A 21890-nucleotide genomic window follows, 5' to 3' on the forward strand; every position below is an offset into this window, starting at 1 on the left:
TCCATCCATCCATTTTCTACCGCTTATTCCCTTTCGGGGTCGCGGGGGGCGTGTGTTATCCTTTATACTTAAAGGCCTACTAAAACCCACTACTACCGACCACGCAGTCTGATAGTTTAATAATCAATGATGAAATATTAACATTGCAACACATGCCAATACGGCCTTTTTAGTTGACTAAATTGCTATTTAAAATTTCGCGCAAAGTATCCTGTTGAAAACGTCGCGATATGATGACGTCACGGATTGTAGCGGACATTTTTTTTCCAGCCCGATCCCTGCTATAAGTCGTCTGCTTTAATCGCATAATTACACAGTATTCTGGACATCTGCGTTGCTGAATCTTTTGCAATTTGTTCAATTAATAATGGAGACGTCAAAGAAGAAAGATGTACTGTAGGTGGGAAGCAGTGTATTTGGGCTGCCTTTAGCAACACAAACGCAGCCGGTGTTTCCTTGTTTACATTCCCGAAGGTGAATCTTTACTATAGAACAGAGCGGTCAAGCGAACATGGTTCCCGACCACATGTCAACCGGCAGGTTTCGGCGAGAAAATTGTGGTAATAAGTCGGCTCTTACCGTAAACATGAGCGGAGCTTGCGTCGTTCCTCGTGCATCTGTCAAAGAAGCAGCTGCGGACTGTTTTGCCTCCTCCGACCGGCCGCCCCCGAATCTGGGATGCTTCCGCCGTGGAGGAGGGGGAAAAAAAGCTCAGCTCGGCCTGACCGGCTGCCTTCGCTTCACCTCGTCGAGAAACGTGGTTTCCCTCAGAGAGACTGGCGGTCACCGCACCCGTGGCCAAACCCCTCCGACTTTCAGTTACAACAGTATAATAATAATAATAATAATAATAATGGATTAAATTTATATCGCGCTTTTCTATTGTTAGACACTCAAAGCGCTCACAGAGAAGTGGGAACCCATCATTCATTCACAACTGGTGGTGGTAAGCTACATCTGTAGCCACAGCTGCCCTGGGGTAGACTGACGGAAGCGTGGCTGCCAGTTTGCGCCTACGGCCCCTCTGACCACCACCAATCACTCATTCATCATTCATTCACCAGTGTGAGCGGCACTGGGGGCAAAGGTGAAGTGTCCTGCCCAAGGACACAACGGCAGCGATTTGGATGTCAATAGGTGGAAAGCGAACCTGCAACCCTCAGGTTTCTGAGATTAGGACGCCATGCCGTCCTAATCTCACTACAACACTAGTAACACAATAAGCAGATAAAGGATTTTCCAGAATTATCCTACTAAATATGTCTAATAACATTTTAAACGCTACCCCTGTCTTTTTTTTTCTTTCTAATCCTTCACTCTCACTTTCCTCATCCAATAATCTTTCATCCTTTCTCAAATTAATGGGGGAATCGTCGCTTTCTCGGTCCGAATCGCTCTCGCTGCTGGTGGCCATGATTATAAACAATGTTTCGATGTGAGGAGCTCCACAACCTGTGATGTCACGTGCACATCGTCTGCTACTTTTGGTAAAGGCAAGGCTTTTTTAATAGTGACCAAAAGTTGCGAACTTTATCGTCGATGTTCTCTACTAAATCCTTTCAGCAAAAATATGGCGAAATGATCAAGTATGACACACAGAATGGACCTGCTATCCCCGTTTAAATAAGAAAATCTCATTTCAGTAGGCCTTTAATGGCATTTTCTGTAATTTTTGTCAACTAAACAACACTACAATTAAATACATTTAGATGACTAACATATGACTAAAACTAAAATACATTTTTGTCAAAAGACGAGGACTACAAGTGAGTTAATTTACAATTCAACAAAATGAACACCGTTAAACAAGCGACTGGCTATTGACTCTGTGTCCTTAACTCACTTATAAGGTCACGCAGCTGCTGGGTGGTGTTTTCTCTGCTTGTGACGAGAGTGGAAAACTCTGGTTCAAGAGGGGGGGGGTGCTGAGCTCCAAAATATATACTTTTACTTTGGAAACATCCATCTATGACATCCAAACTTCTGCCTCTTCCTACAATCGGTGTTGAACTAGGCAAATTTATCAAGACTTAGACTGTCATGACTTTGTTGTGTTCATACGGATTTATCAAAAGAAGACCATGCAGCTTCACAGGACAGCGCAATTTACTAAACCCAAAACCGGTAAAGTTGGCACGTTGTGTACATCGTAAATAAAAACAAAATACAAAGATTTGCGAATCCTTTTCAACTTATATTCAATTGAATAGACTTTAAAGACAAGATATTCAGTGTTCAAACTGAGAAACTTAATTTTGTTTTGCAAATTATCATTCTTTTAGAATTTAATTTAAGTTAGCACAGGGGCATTTTTACCACTGTGTTACATGGCCTTTCCTTTAAACAACACTCAGTAAACGTTTGGGAACTGAGGAGACCAATTTTTTAGGCTTGTCAGGTAAAAATCTTCCCCATACTTGCTTTAAGTACAGCTTAAGTTGTTCAACAGTCCGGGGTCTTCGTTGTGGTATTTTAGGCTTTATAATGCGGCACACATTTTCAATGGGAGCCAGGTTTGGACTACAGGCAGTCCAGTTTAGTGCACACACTCTTTTACTATGGCTTGGCATTGTCTTGCTGAAATAAGCAGGGGCGTCCATGATAACATTGCTTGGAAGGCAACATATGTTGCTCCCAAACCTGTATGTACCTTTCAGCATTAATGGTGCCTTCACAGATGTGTAAGTTACACATGCCTTGGTGACGAATACACCCCCATACCATCACGGATGCTGGCTTTTCAACTTTGCGCCTATAACAATCCGGATGGTTCTTTGCCTCTTTGGTCCGGAGGACACGACGTCCACAGTTTATAAAACCAATTTGAAATGTGGACTCGTCAGACCACAGAACAAGTTTCCACTTTGCATCAGTCTCTTAGATGAACTCGGGCGCAGCAAATGCAGCTGCCTTTTCGGGTGTTGTTGATAAATGGCTTTCGCTTTGCATAGTAGAGTTTTTACTTGCACTTACAGATTTTGCGACACACTGTAGTTATTGACAGTGGTTTTCTGAAGTGTTCCTGAGCCCATTTGGTGACATACTTTAGAGATTGATGTCGGTTTTTAATACAGTGCCGTCTGAGGGATCGAAGGTCACGGTCATTCAATGTTGGCCATGCCGCTTACGTGGAGTGATTTCTGCAGATTCTCTGTACCTTTTGATGATATTATGTTGAAATCCCTAAATTTCTTGCAATTGCACTTTGAGAAACATTATTCTTAAACTGTTTGAATATTTGCTCACGCAGTTGTGGACAAAGGGGTGTACCTCATCTCATCCTTTCTTGTGAAAGACTGAGCATTTTTTGGGAAGCTGTTTTGATACCCAATCATGGCACCCATCTGTTTCCAATTAGCCTGCACACCTGTGGGATGTTCCAAATAAGTGTTTGATGAGCATTCCTCAACTTTATCAGTATTTATTGCCACCTTTCCCAACTTCTTTGTCACGTGTTGCTGGCATTAAGTTCTAAAGTTAATGATTATTTGCAAAAAAAATAAAAAATGTTTATCAGTTTGAACATCAAATATGTTGTCTTTGTCGCATATTCAACTGAATATGGATTGAAAATGATTTGCAAATCATTGTATTCTGTTTATATTTACATCTAACACATTTTCTCACCCCATATGGAAACGGGGTTTGTAGATACACTTAAAGGGTGGGAGGTTTGCAATTTTTTTTCAACCAACTTGGCAAAAGAGTTCTTACACATTTTGAGTTGTCAACAACACCCGGACAGAACATAAAATGTACATACAGTATATTCGCCAAAACAATATCCATCAGGCTTTGAGAATATTTCCACGCTTAAAAATACAACATGCAAAGCACACTTCCACACATTTGAGAATATTAACATTTGTTATTGTTATATGTCACTGATATACAATATATGGAAAGGCAGATGGTTGTAATATGTGCACCTTTGTTTGCCTGCAGCCATATTAGATATGCTCGATCAGCCTCAGCCTGAGAACAGCTTCATTCACCATTAACCTGCTTATCAGTCAATGTTCTCTCCTGCCTCCCGAACATCCAGCAGCTGTAAGGTCTGCTAATGAAATCCTGACAGGATCTGGCCATATAATGTGATCATCCATGCGAGGAAGCACGTAGACGCAGGCACAAGCAGGGCCACCTGTCTGTTGCACATTTGCAGCATCACAGGAACCAGAACTCAAGGTTTGAGAACGCTGAAAGCAACTAAAATAGATATTTCTGAAAATGGACAAAACATGAGATAAAAAAGTAGATCAGTCATTTTCAAACTATCACACCTACCCTTCATGTTTTAAAGTGGGTTTTTCACACTTTTCTGTGTCTCCCAAACACATTGCAAGTGGAACCAAAATCGAAAAAATGGACATACTAACCAAAAGACAATTACAACCGGTCTAATGTCTCGGCCCAAAGCAATTTAAGTCGTCTTATTGTTCTTTGTAGAAATTTAAAATTATGAAAATCAAAGCCCCTGTCTGTCAGGATTAATTGTTGACGAACCCCAAGATGCAGAGATGGAGGCAGGCATGGAATGTGAAAACATGATTTAATTAAATACTAAGACAAAAACAAAACCAAAAGGGTTCAAACACAATGCGCGCACGAGGCGGGTAATCAAACAAAAGGAGCTAGCCTGGGAGCTAGAAAATAACGAACAGGAGCTTAGCGTGGAAGCTAGCGGGTAGCGAACAGGCAAACAGGAGTCGTGCTTGTATAATGAAAAATAAAACGGAAGCAGGGAACAAAAAACAGTAAGCTACATACATCAACTGAATATAGCTTACCGCTACGCTACAAAGACAAGGTACGACACGACAGGAGCGATAACACATCACAAGAGCGACTAGACGTGACATCGACAAGACAATACAATGATCCAGCAACTGACAAAAGACAAAGCAGGTACAAATAGGAGCAGGCTGATTGGCAACAGGTGTGGCCAGCTGCCAATCAGCCGCAGCTGAGGAGGAACACAGCACTCAGGGAACAATACAGGAAGCTGACAAAATAAGAGCACTAGACAGGAACTAAAGACAGGAGATACTAAACACAGAGGAAAGACAAATGCAGAGGAAAAATACTAAAATATAGACAAACTGTCAGGGGAAAGCCTGACACTGTCCACATGGAAACAAATTCAGGCTGGAACGGTTTTAAAGTATTGTATCGTTTCTGTTACGGTTGTACAGGGGAAGAAGACGGCACAGACAGGAGGGGCGTCGTTTAACTCTATTAATTCATATACCATCCATCCATCCTTTTCCCCTTATCCAAGGTCCGGTCGCGGGGGCAGCAGCCTAAGCAGGGAAGCCCAGACTTTCCTCTCCCCAGCCACGCCGTCCAGCTCTTCCCGAAGGATCCCGAGATGTTTCCAGGCCAGCCGGGGGACATAGTCTTCTCAAAGTATCCTGGGTCTTCCCTGTGGCCTCCTAACGGTTGGATGTGCCCTAAGCACCATTCAGGTGTATAACTTACAACAAAAATGAGACATGTAATTAATCCAAACTATGTGTGTGGTGTGCGACTATGTGTGGGAATCAACTCTAGTGTGTTACCCGTAGTGTTGAGCGAGAGGCGGAAGTCCAAGAGGGGCAGGGCTGGCTCGGAGGTCCGTGAGCAGACGTGAGGTCGAACGGAAGAGAGAGGCGTCAAAGTCCGTGTCCAGGCGGGAGGTCGAGACCCAAGATGCAGCCAAGGAACCAAAGGGAACGCGGGGAGAAGAGACACAAAGCTTGTGACGTGGGAACGAAGGCAGGTTGTTAAAGTTAAAGTTAAAGTACCAATGATTGTCACACACACTAGGTGTGGCGAAATTATTCTCTGCATTTGACCCATTACCCTTGATCACCCCCTGGGAGGCGAGGGGAGCAGTGGGCAGCAGCGGTACCCCGCCCGGGAATCATTTATGGTGATTTAATCCCCAATTCCAACCCTTAATGCTGAGTGCTAAGCAGGGAGGTAATGGGTCCCATTTTTATAGTCTTGGCTATGACTCGGCCGGGATTTGAACTCACAACCTACTGATCTCAGGGTGGACACTCTAACCATTAGGCCACTGAGTAGGTGGAGAGGCGACAAGGAGGACGTGAGACAAATGAACATGATGGGGGAGAAAACACAGAGAGTGTGCATAGAGCTTGACGTATTGGCTCACTGTACTGAACAGCAAACTACATTCTGGCGCGGGATCGCAGGTTGTGCCGGCTTATGAAGGCAGGGCTTCTCATCAGCTACAGATGTGTTGATTGCAGATGATTTATTGATTCATTGGCACGCTCTTGGATGCAATAGTTAGTTACAAATAGTTAGTTTTTGAGAACAGGATCCAGAGTGAGAAAGTCTACAAAAGCCGGTAGTAGAACGCCACAAACTTAAAAGGTAAATGTTATTTAAACATCCGAGCTGTTTGTTGCGACCAGAACAGATTCATGGATGTTCTAAAACGGCCTGGCAGCACAACCGTGACCCAACATATGGGTGTTTGCTAACTCAAAACTGAACTGATATTTTGCAACCAGCAAGATTTCAGTGTTGCGTTCTGACCCGTTCTTCCTTCGGTCAACGCCCCCAGGTTCTTTTATGACACATAAGCTGGTTTTAAATCAATCAGAAACAAAGGTTGCTCATTTTGATATTTTATAACCAAAGCGCATTGGGAGATCAATCTAGATACAACATTTCAAAGGCACGGTCCGAATTGATCTAATCCTAAAATGGCAGTTTCTCCCTCCTCACTCACTCTCACCCGCCCCTCTTCTTCTCCTCCCTACCTCGGACAGTTGAGATAACAGATTGTTATGTCTTCATTCCTACATTCCAAATTCAAGGTCTGTGTAAAAGGCTCACACTTTAGCTGTTCTAAAATCTGACTACGAAATAAAAAGACAACCAGCCTTTCCCCACATTTCTGCTAGCATATACGCAAATGCCCTTCTTGATGAAGGTGTATTCAAACGCACGCTCAACAAGTCAAGAAAAATATTTTGTGTTATCCGAATGAAAAGACCTGCATGTTTATTGAGTGCACTTCTGGCCAACTGCTTGCTTTGTTCTCCACAATTAATGTGAGGCCAGTAAGGATACCCCGCATGAGAACAATTTTTTTGCGCCGTTTCACTAAACCACTCAATCATCAATCAAAGTTAATTTCTATAACCCTTAATCACAAGTGTCTCAAAGGGCTGCACAAGCCACAACGTCAGATCCCACATCAGGGCAAGAAAAAACTCAACCCAATGGGATACGATGAGAAACCTTGGAGGGGACCACAGATGTGGGGACCGCCCCCCCTGGGCGACCAATAAAATGTACGTCGAGTGGATCTAGTTAATAGTGTGAGAGTCCAGTCCAGGGGATCATCTTGAGTGGAGACATGTCAGCAGTTTTGAGACGTCTCCAACTCATGCACTGATGGATCCGCTGTGAACGGGACTCTCGCTGCTGTGTTGGATCCGCTTTGGACTGGACTCTTGCGACTGTTTTGGATCCATTATGGATTGAACTTTCACAGTATCATGTTAGACCCGCTCGACATCCATTGCTTTCCTCCTCTCCAAGGTTCTCATAGTCATCATTGTCACCGACGTCCCACTGGGTGTGAGTTTTCCTTGCCCTTATGTGGGCCTACCGAGGATGTCGTAGTGGTTTGTGCAGCCCTTTGAGACACTCGTGATTTAGGGCTATATAAGTAAACATTGATTGATTGATTGATTGATTGATGAGTGATCCACCCCGGGTCCTGACTTTGAACATCTCTGGTCACCTAATAACTTCTCTAGCAGAAGAGGAAAGAAAAGATATGGCAGATCAACTGGTCTAAAAGAGGGGTCTATTTAAAGGCTAGAGTATACAAATGAGTTTTAAGTTGGTACTTAAATGGTTCTCTAACTGTTACCGGGAGGGCATTCCAGAGGACTGGAGCCCGAATAGAAACGCTCTATAGCCCGCAGACTTCTTTTGGGCACTAGGAATCACTAATAAGCCATAGTTCTTTGAACACATATGGTACAATATCGGCAAGATAGGATGGACCTAGACCGTGTGGTATTTTATACGTAAGTAGCAAAATCTTAAGTGCACAGGAAGCCAGTGCAGGTGAGCCAGTACAGGCCTAATATGATCAAAATTTTTTGTTCTCGTCAAAAGTCTAGCAGCCGCATTTTGTACCAACTGTAATCGTTTAATGCTAGACATAATCGAGGCCAGGAAGTGTAACCCTCCACACTAAACAATTACCTCACTGTCTCTAATGAGGCAGAGGGAAAGAGGGTCAGAAGAGTGAGGACCAAGTTCCTTGACCCTTGAAGACTATTCTATCATTTGTATTTATACGGTGGCGTGGCTCAGATGGTAGAGTGCTCGGCCCGAAACTTGAGGGTTTCTGGTTCAAATCCGTCCTAATCACCGCCCTTGGTCAAGACACTTCACCCACACTGGTGAATTGTAGCCTACATGTTGTAGATCAGTGGTCTCCAACCTTTTTGTATCCGCGGACCGGTCAACGCTTAACAATTTGTCCTGCGGCCCGGGGGTGGGGGGGGGAATCCTTTTTTTTTTTTCTTTGTCATGAAAAAGGGAGGTTTTTGTGGTTAGTGCACTAATTGTAAGTGTATATTGTGTTCTTTATGTTGATTTAATAAACAAAAAAAACAAAAAAATTAAAATATATATTTTTGCACGGTGGCAGAGGGGTTAGTGCGTCTGCCTCACAATACGAAGGTCCTGCAGTTCTGGGTTCAAATCCAGGCTCGGGATCTTTCTGTGTGGAGTTTGCATGTTCTCCCCGTGACTGCGTGGGTTCCCTCCGGGTACTCCGGCTTCCTCCCACCTCCAAAGACATGCACCTGGGGATAGGTTGATTGGCAACACTAAATTGGCCCTAGTGTGTGAATGTGAGTGTGAATGTTGTCTGTCTATCTGTGTTGGCCCTGTGATGAGGTGGCGACTTGTCCAGTGTGTACCCCGCCTTCCGCCCGATTGTAGCTGAGATAGGCGCCAGCGCCCCCCGCGACCCCGAAAGGGAATAAGCTGTAGAAAATGGATGGATGGATGGATTTTTTTATTTTTATTTATTTTTAAAAATAAAAATGAATAAAATATTCTTCTGCGGCCCGGTGGTTGGGGACCACTGTTGTACATAACGGGTTTCTTAATGTGAAGTGCTTTGAGTCACACGAGAAAAAGCGCTATGAAACTATAATTTATTTCACTTGGGCGGCGTAGCTCGGTTGGTAGAGTGGCCGTGCCAGCAACTTGAGGGTTCCAGGTTCGATTCCCTCTTCAGCCATCCTAGTCACTGAAGTTGTGTCCTTGGGCAAGACACTTTACCCACCTGCTCCCAGTGCCACCCACACTGGTTTAAATGTAACTTAGATATTGGGTTTCACTATGTAAAGAGCTTTGAGTCACTCGAGAAAAGCGCTATATAAATATACTTCACTTCACTTTTTTGCACACATTTACTATGATTTACTACTGTAAGTGTATACCATTGCTACATAAATATATATATATAAAAAACCCATCCATCCATCCATTTTCTGCCGCTTATTCCCGTTCAGGATCGCGGGGGGCGCTGGCGCCTATCTCAGCTACAATCGGGCGGAAGGCGGGGTACACCCTGGACAAGTCGCCACCTCATATAAAAAACATTTGTGTTAATTATGTGAATACTGTATATACAAGAAAATGCAACCATTTCTTGCTGCCTTTAGTTTTAATTACAAAAATGTGCTTCTGTGCACATCCATTACTGGTAATGGATGTGCACAAAAGCACATTTTTGTAAACAAAAACTTCAGCCATTATTGACAGTGATTTTACAAAACCCAAAACCAGTGAAGTTGACATGTTGTGTAAATTGTAAATAAAAACAGAATACAATTTTTTGCTAATCCTTTTCAACTTATATTCAATTGAACAGTCTGCAAAGACAAGATATTTAATGTTCGAACCGAGACACTTATTTTTTGGGGAAAATTATCATTAATGTAGAATTTAATGGCAGCAACACATTGCAAAAAAGTTGGCTTATGGGCATTTTTACCACTGTGTTACATGGCATTTCCTTTCAACAAGACTCAGTAAATGTTTGGGAACTGACGAGACCAATTTATGAAGCTTTCCAGGTAGAATCATTTCCCATTCTTGCTTGATGTACAGCTTAAGTCGGGGGTCTCGGTTGTCGTATTTTACGCTTCATAATGCGCCACAGATTTTCAGGTCTGGTCTAATAATTGCACTCTTACTATGCAGCCATGCTGCTGTCTTGCTGAAATAAGCAGGGGCGTCCATAATAACTTTGCTTGGATGGCAATATATGTTGTTCCAAAACCTGTATGTACCTTTCAGCATTAATGGTGCCTTCACAGATGTGTAAGTTACCCATGCCTTGGGCACTAATGCACCCCCATACCATCACTCACTGCTCCTCTCAGCCTCCCCGGGGGGTGAACTATTTCTTCTTCTTTTTCTTCTTCTATTTCTTCGTCTTCTTCGTCTTCTTCTATTTCATCTTCTTTTTCCATTTTGTCATCTTCTATTTCGTCTTCTTGCTCAGTGGGGGGCCATTTGTAGCTCACCCCTGCCCGGTCCGCCAACAGCTGCATAATCTGGCATGCACTGTTGGCGGGCCTCCTCGTGTCTTCAAGACCCGTCAGGGGGTCATCTTCCCCCGCCTCTAGTGGTCCGGCCAGGTTGGAGGTTTTGCACCACCGGGTTCTTCGGACCATCAAGGAGAGACAAGAGAGGCTTGTTTGTCGTAGTGAACAATGATTTATTTTTTTAATAAATCTTCTTCTCTTGCTCTTCTGCTTTTCAGCACTCGACTCTCATGCCCATCTCGCTCTTTCGGTTGCTTTTGCGTCATCGTCACGCTCTCGCTTGTGCTCGTTCTAGGGTTTTCGCTCTCTCATCAACTCCAACTTCTCCCATATCATCCTTCTCGGCTGCTGCCCTTTTTTAGAGTGGCAGGTTATTAGCCAAACACGCCCAGGTGGGTGATCTACACACCTGCTGCCTCGCTGCAGGTTTGCAGGCCACGCCTCACAAAAAATAAATCAATCCTGACTGTTGTTAACCAAAGTATATTAAGTGGGATTTTTCAGAAGAACAAATATATAAAGAAAAACCAAAACAAACTCTCTGTGATCACTGTAGGTGTATAAATAATAATATAATGTTAAATAAAATCAGTCCCTTGGGCACAAAACTGAAAAAAATGCAGCTCTCCAAAACGTGCACCTTTGCTGCTATTAGAACATACTAACTACACACACTATGACACTAAGAATGCCACAGTCATCAATCAACAATTTTTCTTAAAAAAAAATTAGCATGTCTGCTTTTTCAGGATCAAGTCTGAAACTCTGTTCGCTAATCATGTCGCTAGCGGTCGAAAAAAAAACGTTCACTTGGTGTGGAATTAGTTTGGACACACAGGTTTGAGCAAGATCAGATAGGAGGGGCAGAATGTCTCTCTTACCAAAACACCAAATGGCAATGTTGGCCTGCATGTGGATGCGAGGAAGGCCTCTATACGCCTGGATTTCCTCGTCTACTCTGTCTGGAATGCTTCTCTGTGTCATGGGTTGCAGTTCACCTTCTCAGCTGCTCCCCTTTTACAGAGTGACAGGTGATTAGCCCAACGTGCCAAGGTGGGTCATCTACGCACCTGTCAAGGATCTCGGAGCCGGCCCCGGCGCACCCCGCCTCGCTGCAGGTCTGCAGGCCACGCCTCACAAAAATAAACAAATCCTGACTGTTGTGTCACGGCTCGGACTCCTGCCAACGTCACTCATCTGTCTGTGCGCTCCTTGGGACACGCCCACGGCCGCGTATATCAAAGGACGCGCCATGCAGCAGCCACCAGGTGCAATCATTTTCCAGCAATCAACACACCTGTCCTTGATGAGCAATCTGCCTTCTTAAGCCTGGACAACCTGCCATCACTCGCCGGAGTATAGTCTTCTGTACCAGTCGCTCACCGTGTTCTCCTGTTGTTCCCCTTGCCTCCCGGACTGCCCTTTTAGATTCTCGAACTCCCACTTGGACACGTTCCTCTCGACGCCTCTCGTTTGCCCTGGATCCTGTTATTGTTTTGTCGTTTATGTCTTTGTTCATGTTTAGTTTTAGACTTGGCCGATTCCTGTGTTTGTGCACTTCCTGATGTAGCTCGTTGCCATGGTTTCTTATGTTGTCCCTGCTGCTATTCCTTTGTCGCACACCTGATGGCAATTATTATTTGAGTATATAAGCCTGCGTTATTCCTTAGTTCGGCCTCGGCTCATTGTTTGCTTTATGCAACACGACACGTATGTATTCTCTGCTTATCCCTGCTTTTGTTGTGCTCAGTTCCGTCTTAGCTTCGCGTGCGTTCGGCACGTCACCTTTTGGACTTTCTGTATCCTGCTAAGTTTAGCTTTAGCTTCCCGTGCGTAGGCACGCGCTTTATTTTCCATTTTGTACTAGTGTTCTTTTGTTTTATTATATTAGAAGCATTTAAGTCTCACCTTAAAACTCATCTGTATACTCTAGCCTTTAAATAGACCTCCTTTTTAGACCAGTTGATCTGCCGCTTCTTTTCTTTCTCCTATGTCCCCCCCTCCCCTGTGGAGGGGGTCCGGTCCGATGACCATGGATGAAGTACTGGCTGTCCAGAGTCGAGACCCAGGATGGACCGCTCGTCGGGACCCAGGATGGACCGCTCGCCTGTATCGGTTGGGGACATCTCTACGCTGCTGATCCGCTTGAGATGGTTTCCTGTGGACGGGACTCTCGCTGCTGTCTTGGATCCGCCTGAACTGAACTCTCGCGGCTGTGTTGGAGCCACTATGGATTGAACTTTCACAGTATCATGTTAGACCCGCTCGACATCCATTGCTTTCGGTCCCCTAGAGAGGGGATTGATTGATTAAAATCAAATTCTTACCTGCACTCCTGCTTGATTGGTCGTGTGCATCCACGAAGTGGCAACTCCGCGCAGCAAGTGCACCGCATACAAGTGACAGATCCTCTGGCTGCCCCACGGACTTCCGTGTTCTGTCGTCTCTTTACAACATTTGGTAACACACACATCAGCTAAATACTTCACATACTCCGTCACCCATTCCCTTTTGGATCTAGTTCACACTCCATTTCCTTAGTTTATTTTCTATTGTTTTAGTATATACATTTATCTATATATGGTTTATACATATAAAATACATCTTTGGACATTACTGTTACCCAGTGTCAGTCTGCCGTCAGCTCCCCTGTTTAAACCATAACATGTTCAATCATCAATCAATCAATGTTTATTTATATAGCCCCAAATCACAAATGTCTCAAAGGACTGCACAAATCATTACGACTACGACATCCTCGGAAGAACCCACAAAAGGGCAAGGAAAACTCACACCCAGTGGGCAGGGAGAATTCACATCCAGTGGGACGCCAGTGACAATGCTGACTATGAGAAACCTTGGAGAGGACCTCAGATGTGGGCAACCCCCCCCACCCCCCCTCTAGGGGACCGAAAGCAATGGATGTCGAGCGGGTCTAACATGATACTGTGAAAGTTCAATCCATAGTGGCTCCAACACAGCCGCGAGAGTTCAGTTCAAGCGGATCCAAGACAGCAGCGAGAGTCCCGTCCACAGGAAACCATCCCAAGCGGAGGCGGATCAGCAGCGTAGAGATGTCCCCAACCGATACAGGCGAGCGGTCCATCCTGGGTCCCGACGAGCGGTCCATCCTGGGTCTCGACTCTGGACAGCCAGTACTTCATCCATGGTCATCGGACCGGACCCCCTCCACAAGGGAGGGGGGGGACATAGGAGAAAGAAAAGAAGCGACAGATCAACTGGTCTAAAAAGGAGGTCTATTTAAAGGCTAGATGAGTTTTAAGGTGAGACTTAAATGCTTCTACTGAGGTAGCATCTCGAACTGTTACCGGGAGGGCATTCCAGAGTACTGGAGCCCAAAGTGTTACCCAAAGTGTATTAAGTGGGATTTTTCAGAAAAAAAAAAAAATATAGAAACACAAAAGCAACCTGTCTGTGACCACTGTAGGTGTATAAATAATAATATTGTGTTAAATAAAATCACAGCAGGTGGACTCTGAAATGAAATGGTCCATATAGGGCTGGGACTCAATTAAAATGTTTAATCTAATTATTCAGAGGCATTTAATGAATCTAAAAGTCCTAGGAGCTATACTCACCTCCTTTTCTTGCCTTTCTGCCTCTTTCAAAATAAATTTCAAACTGATTTACCGATCCGGTGGCCATGTACTGCTTGCCTGTGTATCGGCTGGGGACATCTCTGCGCTGCTGATCCGCCTCCGCTTGGGATGGTTTCCTGCTGGCTCCGCTGTGAATGGGACTCCCGCTGCTGTGTTGGATCCGCTTTGGACTGGACTCTCGCGACTGTGTTGGATCCATTGTGGATTGAACTTTCACAGTATCATGTTAGACCCGCTCGACATCCATTGCTTTCCTCCTCTCCAAGGTTCTCATAGTCATCATTGTCCCACTGGGTCATTATTGTCACCGATGTCCCACTGGGTGTGAGTTTTCCTTGCCCTTATGTGGGCCTACCGAGGATGTCGTGGTGGTTTGTGCAGCCCTTTGAGACACTAGTGATTTAGGGCTATATAAGTAAACATTGATTGATTGATTGATTTAGTTTTCCCGCCCAGGAAACCATTGGCCAGTTAAGGCGTCCAGGGGGTGGACAGGCAGGGAAAGAGGACCTTGTGCTGCACAAATTGTGGCACTTCTGACCACGCCACAGGTCACCAGATGTGCCTCGTCAGACAGCATGGAGTCATGCTTAATGCTGAGAAATGTATGTTAAGGGCTGAGGAGCTAGAATTTCTGCCTCTCCAGGGATGGCATTATTCCAATCGTGATACACACTGAAGCCATCTCGCCACTGCTGGACCTCCACTCTCCTACCCAGATATCGTCTTTCTTCGGGAGGGGCAACCTACTACCAGCGTTTCTTGCCCCAGTTCTCTGCTGTGACAGCACTGCTGCACTGCCTGCTTAAGGGCACCATATGGGAGTGGGACCCCACCTGAAGTGCATCATTGAACTTTATAATCCGGTGCGCCTTTTGTAGACCCACTCATCAGCAGTGCGCCTTATAATCCGGTGCGCACTATGGTTAAAAAAAATACGATACATAAAACATTTTTAATTAATCGAGATAAATCCGCAGCAACCCTCTTATTCATCTAATTACACTATGTATTTGTTTGGTAATAATAATAATAATAATAATAATAATAATAATAATATGCAGAGATGTCCAATAATTTTATATTGATAGTATGTTATTAATTTGCCAAACCTCTATTTTACTTGATGTCATCCATCCATCCATCTTCTTCCGCTTATCCGAGGTCGGGTCGCGGGGGCAACAGCCTAAGCAGGGAAGCCCAGACTTCCCTCTCCACAGCCACTTCGTCTAGCTCTTCCCGGGGGATCCCGAGGCGTTCCCAGGCCAGCCGGGAGACATAGTCTTCCCAACATGTCCTTGGTCTTCCCCGTGGCCTCCTACCGGTTGGACGTGCCCTAAACACCTCCCTAGGGAGGCGTTCGGGTGGCATCCTGACCAGATGTCCGAACCACCTCATCTGGCTCCTCTCGATGTGAAGGAGCAGCGGCTTTACTTTGAGTTCCTCCCGGATGGCAGAGCTTCTCACCCTATCTCTAAGGGAGAGCCCCGCCACACGGCGGAGGAAACGCATTTCGGCCGCTTGTACCCGTGATCTTATCCTTTCAGTCATGACCCAAAGCTCATGACCATAGGTGAGGATGGGAACCTAGATCGACCGGTAAATTGAGAGCTTTGCCTTCCGGCTCAGCTCCTTCTTCACCACAATGGATCGGTACAACGTCCGCATTACTGAAGACGCCGCACCAATCCGCCTGTCGATCTCACGATCCACTCTTCCCCCACTCGTGAACAAGACTCCTAGGTACTTGAACTCCTCCACTTGGGGCAGGGTCTCCTCCCCAACCCGGAGATGGCACTCCACCCTTTTCCGGGCGAGAACCATGGACTCGGACTTGGAGGTGCTGATTCTCATTCCGGTCGCTTCACACTCGGCTGCGAACCGATCCAGTGAGAGCTGAAGATCCCGGTCAGATGAAGCCATCAGGACCACATCATCTGCAAAAAGCAGAGACCTAATCCTGCGGTCACCAAACCGGAACCCCTCAACGCCTTGACTGCGCCTAGAAATTCTGTCCATAAAAGTTATGAACAGAATCGGTGACAAAGGGCAGCCGTGGCGGAGTCCAACCCTCACTGGAAACGTGTCCGACTTACTGCCGGCAATGCGGACCAAGCTCTGGCACTGATCGTACAGGGAGCGGACCGCCACAATAAGACTTGATGTCATATCAGCAAAAAAATGTTCGGAATTGCTGATGACTATCCTTTATCAGAGATGTGTAAATGTAACAATCGTGTAAATTGCATGGTTGTGGTGCCTATCACCACACTAGTGGGGTCCAGGAAATGTGTATATATAGTACAAAAAGGAAAACAAAAAAAAACTATTAAAAAAAAAAAGCATTTCAAAATAAATAAATCGACTTTTTTGCAGAAGTCCAATATTCCGATATTGTTCAACTCTTAATTACCAATATCAACCTATACCAATATATACAGTCGTGGAATTAACACATTATTATGCCTAATTTTGTTGTGATGCCCCGCTGGATGCATTAAATAATGTTACAAGGTTTTCTAAAATAAATCAACTCAAGTTATGGAAAGAAAATGCCAACATGGCACTGCCATATTTATTATGGACGTCACAAGGCGCATTATTTTTTTTTTTTAACATGCCTCAAAACGGCAGCCTGAAATCTGGGACACGCTCTCCCTGAGAGAGCATGAGGAGGTTGAGGTGGGTAGGGTTGGGGCGGACGGGATTAAGGTGTGGGTGTATATCGTAGCATCCCGAAAGAGTTAGTTCTGCAAGGGGTTCTGGGTATTTTTTCTGTTGTGTTTATGTTGTGTTACGGTACGGATGTTCTCCCGAAATGTGTTTGTCATTTTTGTTTGGTGTGGGTTCACAGTGTGGTGCATATTTCTAACAGTGTTAAAGTTGTTTATACGGCCACCCTCAGTGTGACCTGTATGGCTGTTGACCATGTATGCTTTGCATTCGCCGTAGGTATTATGTGATCGGTCCGGCACGCAAAGGCTGTGCCTTTAATGCACGCCCCCAATATTGTTGTCTGGGTGGAATTCGGGAGAAATTCGGGAGAATGGTTGCTCCAGGAGATTTTCGGGAGGGGTACTGAAATTCGGGAGTTTACTGGAAAAATCGGGAGGGTTGGCAAGTATGACTGGGAGACGCAACTGCTCTGAACTTCTCCCTACGTCCGTGTACCACTCCGTACAGCGGCGTTTTAAAAAGTCATAAATTATACTTTTTGAAACCGATACCGATAATTTCCCATAAAGCATTTATCGTCTCTATTAATATGTATTTAAGTGCCCTGGAGATACTTGATTAAACAAATCAATGATTCAATCAATCAATCAATCAATCAATGTTTACTTATATAGCCCTAAATCACTAGTGTCTCAAAGGGCTGCACAAACCACCACGACATCCTCGGTAGGCCCACATAAGGGCAAGGAAAACTCACACCCAGTGGGACGTCGGTGACAATGATGACTATGAGAACCTTGGAGAGGAGGAAAGCAATGGATGTCGAGCGGGTCTAACATGATACTGTGAAAGTTCAATCCACAATGGATCCAACACAGTCGCGAGAGTCCAGTCGCGAGAGTCCAGTCCAAAGCGGATCCAACACAGCAGCGAGAGTCCCGTTCACAGCGGAGCCAGCAGGAAACCATCCCAAGCGGAGGCGGATCAGCAGCGCAGAGATGTCCCCAGCCGATACACAGGCAAGCAGTACATGGCCACCGGATCGGACCGGACCCCCTCCACAAGGGAGAGTGGGACATAGAAGAAAAAGAAAAGAAACGGCAGATCAACTGGTCTAAAAAGGGAGTCTATTTAAAGGCTAGAGTATACAAATGAGTTTTAAGGTGAGACTTAAATGCTTCTACTGAGGTGGCATCTCGAACTGTTACCGGGAGGGCATTCCAGAGTACTGGATCCCGATTCAGCATTGGATAAACAGCTCAAACTTCCTCAATAATAAAAGGGATGCCAGCTTTTGATCCGTTTTTTTCTATTGTGTGAAGGACATTTAATATGTTTACGAAATGAAAATATTTGTCCTGTGAAAAGCTCATCGGAGACCTAATCCGACATGAATGAAGCACGTCAAAGTCAACATTCGTCAGAAATGTCGTTAATCCTCTTTGGGACTTAAAGGCCACTGAGCCTCTCCAACTATTTGTAAGAAAAAGCAACGGATGTGAGCATGAAAGCCTCCCGACTGTGTTTGTGTTGGCAGGCTCTCCCTCACTCACATCTGTTTCCGTTCTGTTTTTCACTCCGCGGACATTTGCACGAGAGCACTCCAAACAAATGTACTTTTTTGAAAGACGTAATATAATAACGCCATCGTTCTTTCCTTTGCTGAATAAACGCAATGAGTTCAACATTGCTTGCTGATTTGTACGTAGTTGGCTCAGCACACGATGTATTGTGAGCAGAGTTCACACACACCATGTTAGGACAAAAAAACGGGGAAGCAAAGCCCCCCCGACAACCTGTTTTTAATTACAGTCCGCATACCTTTTTGTACTGTAAAGGATATTTGAGTACTTGGGAAGATGCGATAAGCAAACAGTGATGCAATTCCACTCTCTTATACGACAGGAGGCTGGGTCGCTAGCGCACACATTCTTGTGTTCGTCACCTTTTTGAGACCTCCGAAAAATGCCTACCTCGTTAGGACCACCCTTTCTAGATATATAAAGATTTGTATTTACAACATTAACAATACCGTATTTCCTTGAATTGCTAAATAATTTAAAACCTCTTCTCACTCCGGCGCTTACCAAAGGCATCCGGTAAATTTAGGCCTGCGCTTATAAATTTGAGTGTGATGTAAGGATACCATCATGAAAAGCACATTTAATTAAAAAAAATGTTATTATGGTCTTACCTTTACTTATTAATGAAGTCCATGCGCAGCTCCTTCTGATCAAAAGCATCGATAACTTGTTTATAGAAGTCTTCCTCATCTTTCTTCAGTTTTAAAAGTCTCTTTGTCTCGATGGAGATCTTCCTCTATTACCTCCTGCTTCGATTAAAAGTCCAGTTTAGAAAACTGTTTTATTTTAGATATGTAATCCTCCATGTTAAAAGTGCAAGCGAGAGAAAAAAATAAACGATCGCTGCTCACTCTTACTGCTTGTTGTCACTTCTTCTGCAGCCGAGTTGTCGCAAGAAGGATCACTAGCGCCCTCTACCACCAGGAGGCGGGAGTCATTTAATGACTCATATTTGACACACACAGCTACGGTATATTAATAAAACATAGCTGCTTACTGTTATTTTTAGCATATTCAATAGCCTGGACCTTAAATCCTACTGAATAGCTCTTAATCTTCTTCCCTTTATATGATTTAAAATAATTGAAATCAGCCTCCTCCATTTTGAAAATGGTGACAGGTGAAGTTTCACTCGTGACGTGACGAGTTTGACCCTGTGGAAATTCTAGGCATATGCTAATTATTTGGCGAAACGAGTTTGACCGGGCAGAAATTCTAGACATGGGTTAATAAAAATAATATTTTGCGAAACGAGTTTGACCCGGCAGTAATTCTAGGCAGGCGCATACTATATACCTGGCGGCTATTCAAGGAAATACGGTATATACATACTATGCAAATATAAAAACAGGAAAGCTTTTAGTTTTGTAATTCTTTTTTGATCTTCATGATTTACTTCAAGTTATTAGAGTATGTCTCTATATACATATTTATTTATTTTTAATGCATTTTGGCCAAAGGGGACGCAATTCAATTTCTTACACACACTTGTTATTTCATATGTTGACCAGAGGGGGAGCACTTTTAAAACCGACACCCAGTCAATTTGAAAAATCCCTCCTTTTTGGGACCACCCTTTCTAGATGTACAAAGATTTGTATGTAAAATTTTAACATACCATGCAAATATAAAAAAGTTAAGCTTTTAGTAATTGTTTTATTTTTATTTTGTGTTTAATTGTTTTTTAATCTTCATTATTTACTTCAAGTAATTACAGTATGTCTTTGTATACATATCTTTTTATAAAATAAATTGTGGCCAAAGGGGGCACATTTCAATTTCTTACACACACTTGTTATTTCATATGTTGACCAGAGGGGGAGCACTTTTAAAACCGACACCAAGTCAATTAGAAAAATCCCTCCTTTTTGGGACCACCCTAATTTTGGTAGATTTACCACCAGGTTGCAAATGAGACATTCTCTATTAGATACAATGGTTTTCCATATTGGGATCATGATTTATGTACTAACTTGTTCACCGGTCCTCATATGGAAGGTGCTTTTTCTTGTTGATGTCTCAAGAAGGGTAGAAATACAAGAACACACACACATTTTTGTATTTTATACCTTCTTGAGACCTCCGAAAAATGCAGAGCTGTTTAGGTCCACCCTTTCTAGATGTACAAAGATTTGTATGTAAAATTTTAATAATATACACATACCATGCAAAAAAAATTAAGCTTTTAGTAATTGTTTTATTTTCATTTTGTGTTTAATTGTTTTTTAATCTTCATTATTTACTCCAAGTAATAACAGTATGTCACTGTATACGTATCTTTTTATAAAATACATTTTGGCCAAAGGGGGCACATTTCAATTTCTTACACACACTTGTTATTTCATATGTTGACCAGAGGGGGAGCACTTTTAAAACCGACACACAGTCGATTTGAAAAATCCCTCCTTTTTAGGACCACCCTAATGTTGATAGATTTCACCACCAGGGGTGCAAATGAGGCATTGTCTATTAAATGCAATGTTTTTCCGTATTGGGACCATGGTTTCGGTCCTAACTTGTTCACCGGTCCTCATTTGGAAGGTACTTTTCCTTGTTGATGTCTCAAGAAGTGCAGAAATACAAGAACACACAAACACACATAACATAAACCTAAGGCGTGGGTCAGCAGCCCGTGGCTCTTTAGCGCCACCCTAGTGGCTCCCTAGACTTCTTTCAGAAATGTGTGAAAATGGAAAAAGATGAAAGAAAAAATATTAATTTTGTTTTAATGTATTTTCTGTAGGAGAACAAACATGACACAACCCTTCCAAATTGTTGAAAATCCCACTGTTTATGTTATACATGCTGCACTGATGTGAGTGTTTGGCATTCTAATTTCAGTGATCCTTGAACTCATCGTGGTTTGTTTGCATGTACAACTTTCTCCGACGCTGCCACACCTTCTTTGTCTCATTTTGTCCACCAAACGTTTTATGCTGTGTGTGAATGCACAGAGTTGAGTTTTGTTGATTTTATTGATCTGCTGGAGTGCTAATCAGGCATATTTGGTCAATCCCTGACTGCAAGCTAATCGATGCTAACATGCTATTTAGGCTAGCTATATGTACATATTGCAATATTATGCCTTGTTTTTAGGTATATTTGAGATCATTGAATACCCTTTAATTATGTCTCATGACACCATATCTGTATGTAATATTGGCTGCATTTCTCATAGTTGTTTGTGTGCCATGTTGTTCCAGACCACAGCAAACATTACTTGGCTTGCCATACATTGTAATACATCTATTAAAAGAAGACAGCCTGCATTTTCTTTTAACTTGGACACACACATCTATACATTTTGCCATTAAAAGCCTGTAATTTCCAGGAGTTATCTCACCTTCTGAGTAGCCTCTGATTTGCGAATTGTTTCCGATGTTGTAAAAATGTGTAGAATAAAT

This window comes from Nerophis ophidion, linkage group LG22 (genome assembly GCF_033978795.1).
Source record: "Nerophis ophidion isolate RoL-2023_Sa linkage group LG22, RoL_Noph_v1.0, whole genome shotgun sequence".
Classification (NCBI taxonomy): domain Eukaryota; kingdom Metazoa; phylum Chordata; class Actinopteri; order Syngnathiformes; family Syngnathidae; genus Nerophis; species Nerophis ophidion.